Source organism: Symsagittifera roscoffensis, unplaced genomic scaffold (genome assembly GCF_963678635.1).
Source record: "Symsagittifera roscoffensis unplaced genomic scaffold, txSymRosc1.1 SCAFFOLD_404, whole genome shotgun sequence".
In the NCBI taxonomy this organism is placed as follows: domain Eukaryota; kingdom Metazoa; phylum Xenacoelomorpha; order Acoela; family Convolutidae; genus Symsagittifera; species Symsagittifera roscoffensis.
This window is the reverse complement of record NW_026970785.1, coordinates 1-17,013: the sequence shown is the minus strand read 5'-3', so window position 1 is coordinate 17,013 and position 17,013 is coordinate 1. Positions and strand designations below refer to the sequence as shown.

Sequence of the window (17,013 nt, the reverse complement as noted above, 5' to 3'; positions counted from 1 at the left end):
CTTTTCATGCATCGGGCGATATTTTGCCTTGTCTGGTATCTAAGTTTTGCTCCGAATAGCTGATAAGATAAGTCTTAGGAGCTGTTCATAGCAGCTGATGTATGCCCACGAGAAACCCGGCAATTTAGATAAATTCTGCAATGTTACAACTTTCTTAAAAGAAAATATCTTATCTTACAACTTTTTTGTGAGAAAATTCGCTATCTTGTAACTTTCTTAGAGCCCAATTTTGCAAGAAGTTGAAAGATTCTTATGAGAAAAATTCCAAGACTTTTGGTAAACACGGGGTAGCATACACAAAGTCGTATATTATTTTTAAAACGAAAATTATTTTTTTTTGTTTCAGAACCATGATAATATTTGCTGACCTTAAGCAGCCGTCGTCAACAATCATGCTATCTTATACATTCTCAAATCACAATCTGGACCTTTTGCATTTCTCAGAAGTAAAAAAATAAAACAAGCGCGTTCAAGTTTTTGAATAATAATGTTTTCAATTTTAATTTGATAGTTTGAACACCGACAACAACCTTTTTGCAGCTAAATCTTTTTTCGCACTCACTTTTGGTATATGATTTTTATCTGAGATATAAAAAGACACTTGCGCTGCACACACCTTTTTGAAAATATTATGCTTCAGACTTTTATATTAGACACTCAACAATCTTCTGAACTATCTATACATCATAAAAAACTGTCGCAATTTTTTTTTCTCCATCATTTATCATTTCTGAGGAACTGAACTGTTATAACATCATCTGCAATCAACTATTTATCACAGTAAATCGTTTTTGATTGTTACTTGAGTGGACGTTCTTTGAGTAAATAGCTTATACTGCCTGTCTGAAAACTGTCAAAATGACGAGTGGTGAAGAAACTGGTGATCTCTTTCGCCGGTTATTTCTGCACAGAGATGCGACAAACCTATCTATTGAACAGTTCAAACGGCGTAAGTGAAGAGTGCGGACAAATACATTGTAAATTTCTGTCGTTGATTCACTAAGCTTGATTGCCTAATACTTTTTTAACCTCTGAATGATAATGAATTGCACAAGAAGGTGCTTTTGTGATTACTATTAAACCGGTCCGAAATTGCTGAATGAGCCCAAATTTCAGATAAACGAGCTGAATTATCCTAAATTGAATAAAAAGGAGCAAAATGAACGCAACCTTTTTTAAAAATCAAAATGGGTCCCCCATTTTTTTCTCAGTATGGGGACAAAAACGCCCAATTTTAAGAAATTGGGCCCAGTTTTTGGTCTCCGTTTTTTTCCGCCTATTGAAAATGAGGAAGAACTTTGTATTCGGGTGTGTTTTAGTTTTTTTTCCGTTTTTTTTTCACGCAAAATCAGGTACCACAAACAATTATCGGACTGATAAAAAATCCCTTTCAATTGTGATTCGAACTACATTAAAAAACGTCTAGAAAACTTGGCCAGTTTTGAGAAAAACAGGTTTGAAATTTTTGGTTTTTTATTATTATTCGAGCGAATTAAGACAAAAAGCAGGCTTAAAACAGCTGAACTATGCCTAATTAAAAATTTAAAACTTAGTTTTCAGCAAGTAAAACTAGTTTTTGGAGTTTTTAGCTTCATTTTGTGAATCAAAAACTGCAAAAAAAAATCAAAGTTTTTTTTCAAAATATTTCGAAAAAAGAAATTCAATATGTTTTTCTAGTGTTTCTTGTTTCTATTCATTTTTCTACAAGAACTGTTGTCGAATTTGCCTATAATAATATGATTGTCTAACATGCCTAAATTAAACTTTTACGTCAGATCTTTTTATCACACCAAGCAGAAAAGCTACACTAATTTCAAAAAAACTTTCTAAACCGTGGTTTTCTAAAGACTGTGGTCTGAACAATCTCTGCTGCTTACACAGTAACTGGCTATCCTTGTTTCAGTATGGAGATGAATGAGCTCAGTTTTTTGAGCAAAAACAGCCATGAAAACAATTGCTTTGACTAAAATTATGATAGAGGGATCCCAACATACTAACAGGGGCCTAATGGAGAAAGTAAAAAGAGTTAAATTAAAACAGTTCAAGTTTTTGCCTCAGTGATTACAATTAAAGCATCGGAAAAGATCGAGAAATTGAAAAAATCTTAAAAGCCATGAAGTTGCGCCCATTGATTTACGTCAATGCTATATGTGCTCAACAATAGCGTGATTTGGATCCCTCTATCAAGATACTTATTTTGGGTCCCAAGATACTAATGTAGGCCTAATGTATAAAGTCAAAAGAGTTCTTTCAAAACAGTTGATTATATTACCTCACTGATCTCAATCAAAGCATCAGAAAAGTTCACGAAATTGCAAAAATTTTGAAAATCTATCGAGTTGAGCCCATTGATTTACCTCATTAATATAAGTGCTCAACAGTAGCGTGATTTGAGGCCCTCTCTCACAATTTTACCCGCTTTAGTAGTATGCACTTAGTACACTATGCTCGGCGGGGTTGTCATCCATGAATGACCATTAAGTAAAGATCATAATTGTCAGCAAGTATTATATAACAACCTATGGTCACCATGTTAAAAACCTAAAGGCCACGATGTATCTTTTTACTCCTAACAACCCCCAGGAAGTAAGACTAATTGTCAGCATGTATTAAATTTTAATTTATAGTCTACATGTAATGACTGATCTGTAATGATCTCTACTTGCAACTGTAACCAAGCAATTTATGATTTAAATTTAAAAATCATAGTATAGAAAAAATTAAATTTTTCTCCGCATTAATTTGAGTTGTGTTATTTGCACTCTTTCAAGCTTTACTTCATAGCTGACACACAAATTGGACAAAAAAATTGATTGGTACGCAAAAATCTATATATTGAAATGTAAATGAAATTAAACCATATTAAGAAAAAATTAATTATTGAGAAAGCATATGAGTCAAGAAACGTTTCAAAACATCATCATTAAGGTATACAAAATCCAAAGCATCGCCATTAAAGTTTATACTAAAAATCAAGCGAGCAATTTAAATACAAAAAGAACTACACATGGTAGAGTTTGAGTTTTGCATTAGAACTCCTGTCATCAGTTCTATGGTTTGATTGAAATTCTCGTTTATCATTTGATAGATGTTGCTGTGTTTAAAGACCGAGAGGATCTGCAAAGTATAACACTTTTTTTGGAGGCATATCAGAGTCCATCGAAGTGTTCACAATCGTAAAGGCATTGTTTAGAATGTGAGGTGGAAAGTTGTCGGTTGCAAATACTCCAAAAAACTTGTATTTAAGATGTTTGCAGTTCTGAATGAGATCTTGAAACTGGATTCCATCCATTTTCAGAGAGCAAATTTCGGAAGGACGTTCGTTCTTTGTGACTTTGCTGTCAGATATAATAAATACATTGTATGAGCGTATACACAAAACAAAAATTTTCAGGTTTGCTGTCAAAGCGTCTGAGAGTTGAAGATCGAGTGAAACTGAGCAATTCCTATGTTTTGGGTGCAAGAAGTCATGAGCTGCATGCTGATGCTCATGAGATCGAAACACATAAAAAATTCTGCTAGTAGCCATCCAGAGTGAATCCAAGCCCGCAGTGTAAAAAACCCAGCGCTGATAGTGTGTTTAAGAAGATACGTTTATGATCTTGTGTCCTAATTGGTGTTGTTGCAATTGGCAAACCGTTACGTAAATAATCTGTTCCAATCCAAATTTTGAAAATGAAAAGAAACGCATTATTGGTGTTCAATGCCATTATGATTTGTCTCATCGTTACGCAAGCAAAAAATTTTCCTTTTGCCAGCTGCGCTGACCAGCTGTTGCAAGAATTGTTTTTAGTAAATTCCTCTTGATAAGGGTAGTTCGCAGGAATTTTGAGCAAAGTTGATTCAAGCGCAGAGAGCACAGGTTCGGCCATATTCATTGTTCTAACATATAGGTTCGCTTCGAGTATTTGTAGATTGTAATGCTCCGCATCATCTTCAGTTATAATAAGAAAGACTTCGTGAGAGCGTCTGTAGGAAAGTCTAAGGGTAAACAAATGCTTGTCACAGGTAAAACAAATCAACTCCAGCAGGTCCATAAAACCAAATGTTCCCCGATTTGCGGACCAGTTCTCATTGAAAAGTGAAACCAACTGCATCTATGGCAGAGGGATTGTTTTCAAAACGATATCGCTGACACTTGAGCCATGAGTCCTTGGCTCCTTTGCTGTTAGAAAAACTCTACCGATAAAAGTTTTGTAGGCAAAGTTACTATTGGCACTTGAGAGTTTGAGTCCATTAGCACAGAGAGCACATACAGGGAAATGGTAATAAAAGGATTTATTCACGAGAAACAGTGAATCAGACACATTAGGATCAGTTTTTTCGTATCTCAGATTAAGTCCATTTGCTTGTCTTACTTTGCATCGTACTTCAAATGAATTTTTTGCAGGTCAATAAATTTGTTACGGTCACCGGTGATTTCAAATTCATGCTTTGATCCATTAGTTGAATAGACAGAACCGCTTTTTCGGTCGAAAGCAAAAGGAGGTTGATTTTCGAAAAAAAATTGAAGATTTCGTAACTTAATTGCGTAACAAATTAACGATTTTTTTTATATGTTTGGAAAGAATCTGTTCGACTTCTCGCTGGTCTGCTTTCTTTCTAATGGTTGTTTTTATTTTTCGAACAGTGTTTCTTCTTCATAATCCATTCATTGGTGTCTTTCGTGGACATCTATCATCACCGAGTTGTACTGCTGCAGCTTTGTCACAGTGTTTTTCAATGCTTGTCTAGGAGGCTCCTTTTTCATAGCAAGATCACTGAGTTCAGGTAGGCGATGCACTCATCAAAGTTCTCTGCCCAATTATTTTGCAGCCGGTAGAAAAACCTGTCGTGCAAACGGTATAGCATCACGGTCAATACCAGCAGCCAAAGCGCCAAATCCAATGCCGCGTTGTCTGTAGTGTCCGGAGAAATGAGGAAGAGAAGCTTGCTTTGCATAATACTGTTTCATTGGTTTTCAATCGAAGATCTTGAGTTTTAGAGTCAACACAACGTTACCAGCTCCTGCAAAGGGCACTAGTCTTCCAGTTTGGGTGCGCAACTGTAAGTATACTGGTTGTACAGGTGAAATTAATATTTTTTCAAAGTCTTAATCAATAAATTTTTTCAATGATTAGGTTCAATGCAGCAGGCAGTACCGTTTTTGAGGCGTATTTTTAAATCAATGACTCGTAACAATGGGGCCTTTGCACCTCCAACAATTCCGTATTGAATAAGGTCAAAATAGACAAAACTAGACTGGTCCCACTGGAGAAGCCATTTGGAAAATGAGATTCGTACAGTTCGTTTCTCTCATGAGAAGCATCGAAGGATGGTATCATTTTGTATTCAGTTTGATATTCACCGCTCTCGTCAAGTTTTGCATTGTGGCCTAAGAGACTGGGTATTTCGGGAATTGATGAAGGTTCCTTCCTTTGCGTTCTTCAAAATTCTCATGCTATTTGTGAACTATTGAGGACTTGCATCGAAATAAATTTTGTCTTTGTGTTTTTTTTGTATCTCATTGATCAGTTGTTCTATAAAAGTGTACTCTCTGATAAAGAATTTTCCCCCATATTCAGGCCTGGAAATAGTATTCCGGTTGCCAGCATTGGATTCACTTGCTACTACTCGGAATGAGAAAAAAACATTTTCAACAAAAAATTTTGCGCAAATATCATGAAAGACAATCAGGCAATCCCGTAAGTCATTAACGGTTTCAATGCAAGAACAATTGTATTATTTCAATATCAAGTTTGAACTGAGAAACAAAAGAACGGGAGTTGGGTTGATTGTGAAGATAGAAACAAAATATTTTGTTATACGATTGATACAAAGTACCTCTGAGAAGCAGTTGAAAAATTAAATCAGTTTTTCCCGGATCCCAAGGGATCTGAAACGGACAGGAATAGACGATCTTTTGTTGAAATGATCTATATAATTATCACAACTTGGGATTTGGTATCATATAACCCATTGTTATGGACATCTCGAAAACCCAATGACACTCACGTCACAACTTAGGTTGTAAACAGATTTAAAGATATCAAAATGAAATTAAAGTTTGTGATAAAAAGACAACTTCTGCAACCGAAAAAGAATTCAATTTACAACAATTCCAGGATCTAATCCCATCAGGTAATTTTTGTTTGATACCACCAATATCTGCAAAGCCGCAATCATTATTCTCGACAGTGGTTTCCTCACTTTCACTTTCTATGTTAAGAAGAAGACTTTTTTTGCTTATTTTTACCAAAATTGATAGTTACTAATGCATACCAATCGGCTTGGTTTCTCTTTAACCGATTGTCGGTTGGTTTGTATTTTTTTATTTATCTTGCTATGGTTTTTTGCCTGTCATATGTATGCGAACAATTTGTTCTACGTTTCCGGTTCTGATTTCGTCTAACATTTCTTTCGGTAAATTGTGACCTGTTATTTTCACATTTTGCGTGTTATCTTTTGGCAAATTTTTTTTGAAATTTCGATTTTCCAAAAACGACATGCTATCAACTAGTAATCACACAAGAACAATTATGAAGAAGGCAATCAAAAAAATGAAGGCAATCATGCTGCGTCATACAATGTCTCAAGTAACCTAAGAAGTTTGAATTTTTTCATTTATTTGTCAAGCGACGAATTGTCTATTTCAATTAAACCACCATATGGTCTGTTTTTCAAACCAAAATCTAAATTACAATTGGCATCCAAATACAAACAAGCGGCTAAAAAGTACTGAAATCTGACTGATTTATCTGGATACTAAGTTTTTATGATTTACCGAAGTTAGCATAACAATATAGGTAAAAAAAAAGTATCAATTAAAATTCAACTTTCTCCTCGACAATAAATTTCACAAAAAAAAAGCATTGTCTACATCAACTTTCCATATCCAATTGTCAAAATGTCCATTATTTTACAAAAAGCGGCAGAATGGGGTTTCTTCATTAAACTTTCAAATCTTCTCATTGTTTCTGTACTAATTTCATCTGTTTGAACATGTCTGCTTTCTGTATATTCCTCGGAATCCACTTGAAACAATAACTGATAAAGGGATTTTTTTAAATTGTCAACTGAAAAAGGTCAGAACTCAGATTTTAAGTGACTTCCTAAATCATATATTTTTAAAATGAAAAGAAAAATTGGGAGTTTTTTCAGTAATCTTGAATTTGAAATTTGGTTGATTTTTTTTCATTTAATCAGGTAACCCAATTTCGAAAATAGCTCCTTCCTTATCGTAAAAAAAATAATATTTTGAGTCGTTCTTGAAATCGCTTGTACATGATGAAAAATGAGATTTCCTGGCACGTTTACAGTCAGACTGTGGGTTGCCTTTGTTTTCAACAATATCAGATATTTCAGGCGCTTGCGCTCGCGTTCATTTTCCCAATTTTGATAATTTGAAAAATTTTGCGCTGGTCAAGGAAAGTCTTGGTACACATTCAAAAACTCTTAAGAATACAAATGTATCAGTTTGGTCAAATGTTTTCAAGGTAGCATGCACTAACCTTTTACTGTTTTCCAAAATATCGGTCAAAACTTCTTATCTGCAGCTGCAATGGTGTTTTTTTTCATTGTTATCAACAAAATTCAAAATTAATTTGATTTCAAAATTGAATAGTAAGCATTGGTTTTAATTGTTTGTTTAGGCTTGCAAAAGAAAGCGTTGTATCTAGTTCAACATGAGCACAGCACACATGTATTTTATATAGCAAATGTTTTCGATTGCAATTTGATTAAATTGGATTTGTAAAATGAGCGTTTGATAAGAATTTTATTGGGCGTTTGATAAAAAATTTTTTGAGCGTCCTTATATTTAAAGGTAGTTTTTCGAACCAGCTATTTGTGTGAAAGCAAACTTGATGTACATAGAATACCGTGCAATCAAACATAAGTACCTTACACGCCCTCCCTGGATGAACTGATAGGAAACTACACGGGATATCCTAATTCTTTCAATTTTAGAAGATCGATTCCTATGTTAATATCTTGTTGAAATCTTCCAATTCGTTGCAATTTTTTCTTTGTTACATTCGTTATTTTCTTCCAAAATATCTTTTCAGAATGCTATTTTTTTGCCGGATTTTCTAATCACAAAAAAATCCTTTTTTTGAAACCCTATATGGTAAATTTGTTGCAATATTTAACAAAGAAAAACGTTTTCACTTTTGATGAATGGACTTGTACTCATAATTTTTTAACATTTATTCAGTAAACTTTCCAAAAAGTTGACAAAGGAAGACGAAGAACTCAATATGAAATATTGGTGTTATCATACAATTTCTGGAAAAACTACAGTTCCTGACGGACTTAGTGCAGTTCAGCTTGATAATTCAACTTAAGCAAAATCCAAAAAAAATGAATTTTGTATGAATACGATTGTGATGTTACTCCTACGTATAAAAGTCAAAAACAATACCTCAATGAAGTTGAACTTTTTGACCGTTTATGGGAAATAGAGCACCTTGGCTTGTTGAACCAGGTTGCTCAACTCCAACGCGCACCCCTGTAGGAACAGTGAGTAACCACATGGAAAACTTGACCCCTTCTCTATACCTAGCGCCAAAGGAAAAGCGAAAGCCAGCAACACTAGAAAAATTGCAGGAGTATTTGAATTTTATTTTATTTTGAAACTAAGATTGAGTTTGTTTGGTTTTATTGTATATAAATAACTAAATTTGAAACTGAGATTGAGTTTTATTAGCTTTCAATTGAGTTCCTCTTGAATCAACAACTTTTTAGTTTAAGTTCTCTGTCTTTTAATGCTTCACTTATCAAAATACTACGAAAAAGAAAGCGTAATAAACCACTTTGTAAGCAATTGTTGGAGAACTCGTTAATCAAGATACAAAAAAAACTTCAAATCTCGAAAATGTCTGAAAATATATTTTGTAAGACTGAGGTCCTATAGTCTTCGAACTTTTGTACAAAAGTGATTAACTGGTTGAGAAAAGCAATTTGATATGTCGCACGACTATGTTCACGCCGTACATTGGAGATACAGACTTGACTTTCTGAAAAATCCTCATTCTATGCCAACTTTTTGTTACAAGGTCCAAATATAGTCTTACGACCACTCATATTGCTGCTCTCACCGAGCTACGCGTTTTTTATTGAGGATTTAAAAAATCTTAACGCAATTTTCTGTAGAGATCAATACTTCAAGCCCACAAAAAAAACTTTTTTGTCAGTTATTGTTTTTATTAGTGAAGAAAACGGGATGTTTCCAGTGGAAAAACAGTTGTATATTGAACCTCTTTAGCAATGACTTCTAAGTAAAGTCTAAATAAATTTCACTTAAAATGTTTTTTTTTCGAAAACTGTAAGATTTCTCAATAGTTTTGGAGAAAAAACACTAAGAACCTTACTCCTCTTTAAAGCAACAAACCCACTTTTGTTATTAAAATTAATTTTGAAGACGTTTCTCACAACATAAATTCTAGTCGCACAGTTTCTTAAACCCGGAATTTTTGAATCCCTCTAATAAATCTAGTAAACAAGTGAGTGAATGGCGAAGCTGTACAAAATTTTGATATCAAATAACAATAAATTGTCTTAACTAATCTATCTGTAATTGAATAAGTCTATTGAAATTTTGAAATCGAAAATTAGTGTTCATACAAAGAACTAGGTTGTTTAGACATTACACGTAAAAGCACGTGCTCAGTACATCTATTGAGACATGCTCAGCTTACATTTGTAATTTCGAAATACTCTGTTTTTCTTGACGTACATTTTGAAATGTGAAAAAGAAAACTAAATAAACCACTTTGACATAACTTTGACCCAGCCATACTGATTTGAATTTTCTCATCATTAGTAAAATTTAGTAAAAACTTCTCATTGATCAAGCTATGTCAACCAATAGTAATTCTGTATGTTCAATAAATTGCGAAAATTGATATATTTCGAAAACTGGAAGGAAAGTTAGTTCAAAATCAAGTTTGCGCATTCAAACTGTTTTCTCTGCAATTGGTAGACGAACAGTTATAGTTTCCATCTCCTGTTGTATCTGATTATATTTTGAGATCACTTGACTCCACTTCTTTCTGTTATTCAAATATTTAACAAATTTCAAAAAATGTTCAAATGCAATTTTTGTCCACTGACAAATGCAAATAAGAACACTAGAAGCTCCATGAGCGTCACAAACTTTTTGTTGAAAAAAGCCCTTATGTTTATTGATGCATTGAGTAATTTTTCACGGCTCAATTGCTCTCAAAATCTAAAAAACATTTTTTTCACACTCATGGTCATTTGGAGGTGTTTGCGATTATTGTAATTTGGAATTTCAAAAACTTTTAACTCAATTACTAGCAGCACATGGTATAACTATTATGAGAGCTGCCTAAGCATTAGAAATCACGACAATCATAATTGCTTCGAATTCTGATTTTGAGTCTGCTTATAGTCTGAAACATGGCATTGACCTACTTCTGACTGATCAACAAAAAGCGAACCCAGTAGAGGCGCGACAACAACCTGATACGTACACTGCTGAAAGTGCACACAAAGCCCACGGTCAAGAGCTTCGCATCAACTGGAAACTTTGAACAACTCAACGATATGCGGATAATGTGTTGCAAAACCAAAAAGGAGATTTGTTGCTTATGTACATACCAAAAGCAACGAATATCGATAGCAGCACTGAAATTGAGATATTTGACATGGACCTAACTCTCTTGTATGAGCCGGCAAATCATTATTATGTACTCATAACTAGTTTGCTAAATTCAACTGTGAAATCAAAGGACATAAGCATCGCCCATTCACGCACCCACCTAGGTAGAAACTGCTTTCACATTAATTGGAGTGATGAGACTCATTAGCAAAACCTCCAGTCTTGGAAAGATCAAGAATTTGCCCTAGTATTTGCGCCTCTGGTACCAACTGAAAAAGGTATCAACTGATATGAGTACCAACTTTCAGGCCTTGTGGTTTGTACCACTTGTGATTTACTTCGACTTTGACTCTTTTGTAAAACTTGTACTTTCTTACCCTGATAATCCTTCGCGATCATCTTTCCGCGATGTGAAAAAAAACATGAAATTGTGGTTATTCAATGGCTGTTATAGCCCAGCTTTTTTGGCGATGACATCTCTGGTCAGTGCATGAAAAAATTTCGCAATCAGTTGCATCAAATAGCGAAAAAAACGACAGTTTCCTCTTTTGCTAGGAAGTCAAGAATCGTTGAACAAAGAAAACACATCAACATATTGGACTTGTCGGAAACATTTTACTATTCAGCACAAAAAGTCCTAACTATTGTAATTTTTCTGGAAAGTTTCTTGGATGGGCACATGAAAGTTGCAATCTAGCAACACGAACTGTGAATTTTACGCCAGCCATTGGACATAACATCCAGAACTATGAGCATCACCACTGATGTCCCGCCTTGTATGTGAGCGAGCCAACCAGCACATGGAGTGTTATACCCAGCAACGACGAAAAATGTATATAGTTAAGCGATGGATTTTTAATTAAAACTATAAAAAGGAAGAACGGAACTGATCAAAAAGTTTTCCAGTACCTCGGATTCTCATGCGTCATGCTAGTTTTAATTTTCTTCCATGAAAAAATTGGTGGATAATCTGCCAGCGCAAAAAATTTCGACTTTAAACGATTATTTTGCAAACGAGACGGAGGAGCAACGATGTCCCATAAGAAAAAAAAGTTTCTATCCCTATTCATATATGACACCTTCAAACGTCTCTGCAAAAATTCGAACGTTCAGCTTATATCAGATCGCAATCGTCTCGGAATGGTCGAGAATATGATGTGAGGTGGCACTGCATCTGTGTTCCATAGTCGCTTTTTCTAAACAAACAACAAAGAAAAACCCGACTTCAACCCAGATACACCTAGCATATACAGACTGATGAGCGGTCCGTAGTTTGAGTTATTCGAACATATAGACGACGAGGTAATACTGGACCAAATCCTTGAAACTACTGAAGACTCTCTGATTGGGTTCAATCTAGAAGTTGATCTCGAATATCCAAAAGAATTACATGACAATCATCAAGATTACCCTTTAGTACCTAACAAAGAAAAATTACCCCAGGGTTGGTTGGGCCACTACCAAACAAATTTAACCGGGCAGATGAGAAATCAAGAAACTGCAAGACGTTCAATTGGTAAGACCAAGAATTTACTGCAGACGTTGTATGACAAGTCAACCTATACAATTCATTACAAGCTTTTGCAATTATAAGTCAGGTTGGGACTAAAAGTTGTTTAAAAAGCACCGTTTGCTGAAGTTCGAAGAAGAAACACCGTTTGAGTGATATATCACTCTGAACACGACAAAACGCTAAAAAGCTGGAAACAAATTTGAGAAGGATTTGAACAATCTTCTGAAGAATTGTGCATATGGAAAAACATGCCATTTGAAGTGCAAATGGATGCTCGTTCGGATAATTAGAAGTTATCAAGCCGCCTTGCGAGAAAAAAGTTCATTCGAATTCAAATTCTACAAATGTAAAAACTTTTGGGGAAACTTGGCAGCGTTTTTTTCAAATCATGTAAAAATTGAATTGGGATGTTGGAGCTAGTGTTCTTGATTAAGCAGAATTCCACATGTATAAACTTCATTACGATTTAAAGAAAAAAATGTTTGAATGTCAACTTTTTTATTCTGATACGGATAGTTTTCTGTACGAAATCAAAAATGAAGATTTTTAACGCAAAATTTCCAAATATAGGAACATTCTGAATGAATTTGACCTGTAAAATTACCCTAAAACCACCCTTTCTTTGATCCTAAAAACAAAATGGTTGTTTTTTAGTATTTTGGAAAAGAACTTGAAGTTTGAAAAACTTTAGACAATTAACAAATTTCATATATCCACTTTGTATCCATCAAATTTGATTTGACGAGACTTATTGGTCATATTAGTTCCTATGAAATTCAGAATGTATCGGTTTTGTACCAAATATCGAACAAAATGATTAAACACTTGTGATCGGTGTTGTTTTTAGAGAAAATTTGACATTTTAACTGGCAATTTTTGTTGAATGTTTGACAGATATTAAAGATAATGCAATAAAGAGCTCAAACTGGAAAAAAATCTAACTCGTGATTGTTCATGCGATTTTCACAACCTCGCATAGGCATCATTATGATGTAACGAGGAGGGTTTTACTATTTGAATTTTGTAATGAAGAACACACCCTAACAACTCAGCAGAAGATTTTTTAAACGCCCTTCAAGCAAATTTACTTTCGAATATAGGCGCAAAACTTATAATCACACCTCTTTTTCAGAATTGGATTGTAAATTTCTTCTCAACAAAAGTATATATGAATTAGATAACACTTTGATTTTTCTGTCACAATTAAAATCACAAAATCGAGACGTCTTGTCACACTTTGATTCATCTGAACACAAATTTTTACCACGAAACAAAAGTTTCATTGAGATTCTTTCAAATTAGTTGAAAGACTCCCGCGGTATATGAAAACTATTATTGCCGAGTAAATAATGAAACTAAAACAATGTGCTATGTTTTGTTAAAAAAGCTATTAATGAGAATCAAAAAACAAATTTAATCATGAATACAAAAATGAAAACGTTATAAAATTGAATTGATTTGAAAACTGGTAAACAATTTCCCATTTTTCTCTTAAGCCAACGTGCATGGAAAGCATCAATTATAAGCAATTCAGACGCAGGATCGGAGACAGAATGGGCAAACAAAACGAGTATAATCAGTTATAATCAATTAAATTAAAAATTGTGATAAATAGTATTTAATCGGTTATAATTTCATCAAAAAACAGTTGTAGTGATTATTGATTATAATTGATTAAATTATATCATATTTGATCAATTTGTGTTTTGAAATTGGGGGAATCATAATTGATTAGTGACTGATTAAATTCGATTTTTTCTCAATTTTAATGAAATTGGTTCTACAACCATAAATTAAATAAATAATAACTCTTGAAACTGGCTGCGGATATTTCGTATGTGTTTTCAGTCTTCTTTTTCTTCACAGATTAGTATATGCGTTTGATTAATGTGGTTAGTATGTTTATGCTCACTTGTTTGCAGACTAACTATATATTTTATTTGGAGTCGTCGCGAAACTTCTCCGAGCTCAGCGCGACAAGACAATAAATCCGGCTCTGCATTTCAATCAACGAAACAAACGCTTTTGCAGGATGCCCCAACTGACGAAGAGAAGGAAACGCATATTCGAATAAAATCGAAGTTGGCCCCAGTTCAACAGAAGGCCGCCGATTCTCCTTAAAAAATCGCCAATGAAAAAGAAAACAAAAATTACTCTACGTTTATTTTAATGCTTTTCCCTTTTTGTTGACTAGATATTAGGTGATATTAGGTCAATAAAAAATAAGTCCTTAAAAACTAAGCCAGCAAATTACTTCCATAATTGAACGCTTAGGGTTTTTGATTGAGTTATCTTAAGCATCTATTGATGTTATGATGCTATTAAAAATTTCGCCTTACCCCTTGAACCTCGAAATAGTTTATAATACGTCTAGCCCTTTAAACTTCAAAAATGGTTTAAAAAACACGCATTGAAAAAATCTCAATCGACGAACACTGAGATTGTTAAAAAGAAAAAAGAAGATGATAAAAACACGAAGGTACGAGGTTTTTGTACAACCACAACCTTGAATTAATAGTTTCAAAATTGCATTTTTTTCTTGCGTGCAAATTGAAAATCGTATATTTTCGACTTCAAAGTTAAACTGATGAAAACAAAAACCTCAATTTGCATACATAATTTTAGATTTTAACTCTAATTGTTAGATATACTATTTTGAAAGTCTGACTATTTTGCTTATTTGATTTCCCTTGAGGCGGAGATTTCTTGTTGGTTGAGAACTCCAATCGACTACGTAGTATCGATGACTTTGTGTCCGCTTTCTCTCAGGATTGGGATGGTAACATTTTTAGATTAGAATTTTGCGTCTAATCAATTTCAACGTTCTTCGAGTTATATTATCAGAGTTATTCTTACAAATGACTTCTTCGTCCTATTTCAAAAAGATTATTGTTTAGATTTTAACTCTTCTATATTTTTTGAGTCATAGCTTTCGACAACTGAACTGATATTGGATCTTCAATCCTTATCGAATGAAAAGAAACTCATAAATATTTCAGATTCCGATCTACATCAAGAAAGACGGCTGGTTAACCTATTGGCGCTTGAAAAAGACGATTTTGATTCTGCAGGGGATTTCAGGTTTCCAAATACAAACGGAGACACACTAAAGAGAGGTGGAATGGTTTATTATCAACCAAACTCCAATTGGATCAGATTAGGCTTGCGAGTGAAAGGAAGATATGACAATGGTAATGATGATTGGCTGATGATGGATGGTAACCCTCGTGAATGGGCTGTTGCTTTCCATGGAAGCAGCGAACATGGAACGAGAGAAATTCTTCGATCTAGACAGTTTTTGACAAATGATCCCCGAGGTTTTCAGGCTTACAGCGAAGATGTTGATGTGAATGAGCTGAGCGACACTAAAGGACATCCATGTGGAAGGGGCGCAAACTTTGGTGCCAAAATTCAAATCAGCGAGGCTTTTCACAAAACCCATAAGGTTGATGGCCACAAATGTGTCTTTCAGGTTGTATTAATTTAATTTCAGAGCCACTCCAAAGATTTTATAAAAATTTTTGAATGCTGATTAACTTTAGGTCAGGATAAAACCAGAAAAAACTAGAATTCCAAGCTGTCAACCTGATTATCGCATTGTACGTGATTCCAAACATATCAGACCCTATGGGATATGTCTCAAAATGCGAAACGAAGATATTCTTGATCAAGACCGGTATGTTACTGCGGGTCCTTCAATGACTGACAGGCTTACTACATCGTCAATGCTGCAAAGTAATGTCAACAACAACAGCAACGAACCATGTACACTTTTATGAAGATTGTACACTCTTATAAATAATCAACTTGGTGTCTCACCTCGACAAAATTGTATTACAATCCTAGATACTGCCTAGCATTTTTAGACTAAAAAATTACCGATACATTTTTTCTAAAAAACAAAATGCAGTTGCTCTCCTAGTTCTGCAAAAACTGATTCTTGGCACCTAACTAATTTTGCTATCCCAAGAACACTCCAAGTCTTAAAAGGAACATTATCTATCATTTTCTCTGTCCAAAATTCACAGTCATTCACAAACAAAAACTTCCTCAAAAAATTATTTGATGAATGCGTCCGAAAACTAAAAATAACTATATAAAAACACACGCAAAAAGTCAATAATTTTCAATAACAACTCAATTTAAAACACCTAAAAATTGAAAAAATGCTGAATGATCCTGAATCATAATTTTTGCCTATTAGTTTATTGAATTAAAAGAAGGAGTTTTGAAAAATATCTGTTTGCCCATTTTAAAATTACTTGAAAAAAAACGAGTTTTGAAAAAATCTGTTTGCTCATGTTCACATGATTACATAATGTTTACACTCATTTCTAAAAAAAAAAGTACGGACACTTATAAGGTGGCAAAAACTGCAGCAAAAATCAATTTGAGGCTAAGGTGAGTATCGAAAAAAATCATGCAACTGCTATTGGTCGTACAATATTATTGCAACAAAAATAATTTAAGCAAGGATAGCCGATAACTGGGAAAGTAGCACAGAATAATCCGACTTTTTCAATTTTATTTGCCTTTTTTTTGCATTTTCGAAGCTTTTGATTCAGAAGAGGCGCTAAAAAGCATCAAGTATTCACCGCTTAAACTAAGCTATTGTAAGCTATAAATAATTGAAAAAAAGCTATAGTAAACCTGCTCGCTCGCTTGACTCACTCGAGTTAAGACAAAAAAATTCAAGATATTTAAGCCACCTTTTTTGGTACTGGTACAAATTTCTGGAAGTTTTTTGGTGTGTTTCGAATCACGACTGAAACTGCATTTATATGATGTATCACTCAACCCATTCAAATGATTAATTGTGAAACCTGATTTTGCGTGGAAACCAAAAACTAAAACACACACGAATACAAAACTCCTCCTTATTTTTCAAAAGGTCGGA

The 17,013-nt window shown here is 34.0% G+C and overlaps 1 long non-coding RNA gene across 1 annotated transcript; it reads left to right on the top strand.

Moving 5' to 3' along the window:
• Positions 1-597: 597 nt before the first annotated feature.
• On the top strand, positions 598-15,787 carry LOC134855976 (uncharacterized). The gene is made up of 3 exons (XR_010164704.1): positions 598-949; positions 15,116-15,588; positions 15,659-15,787. It is a non-coding gene; the product is annotated as an uncharacterized LOC134855976 (long non-coding RNA).
• Positions 15,788-17,013: the final 1,226 nt, after the last annotated feature.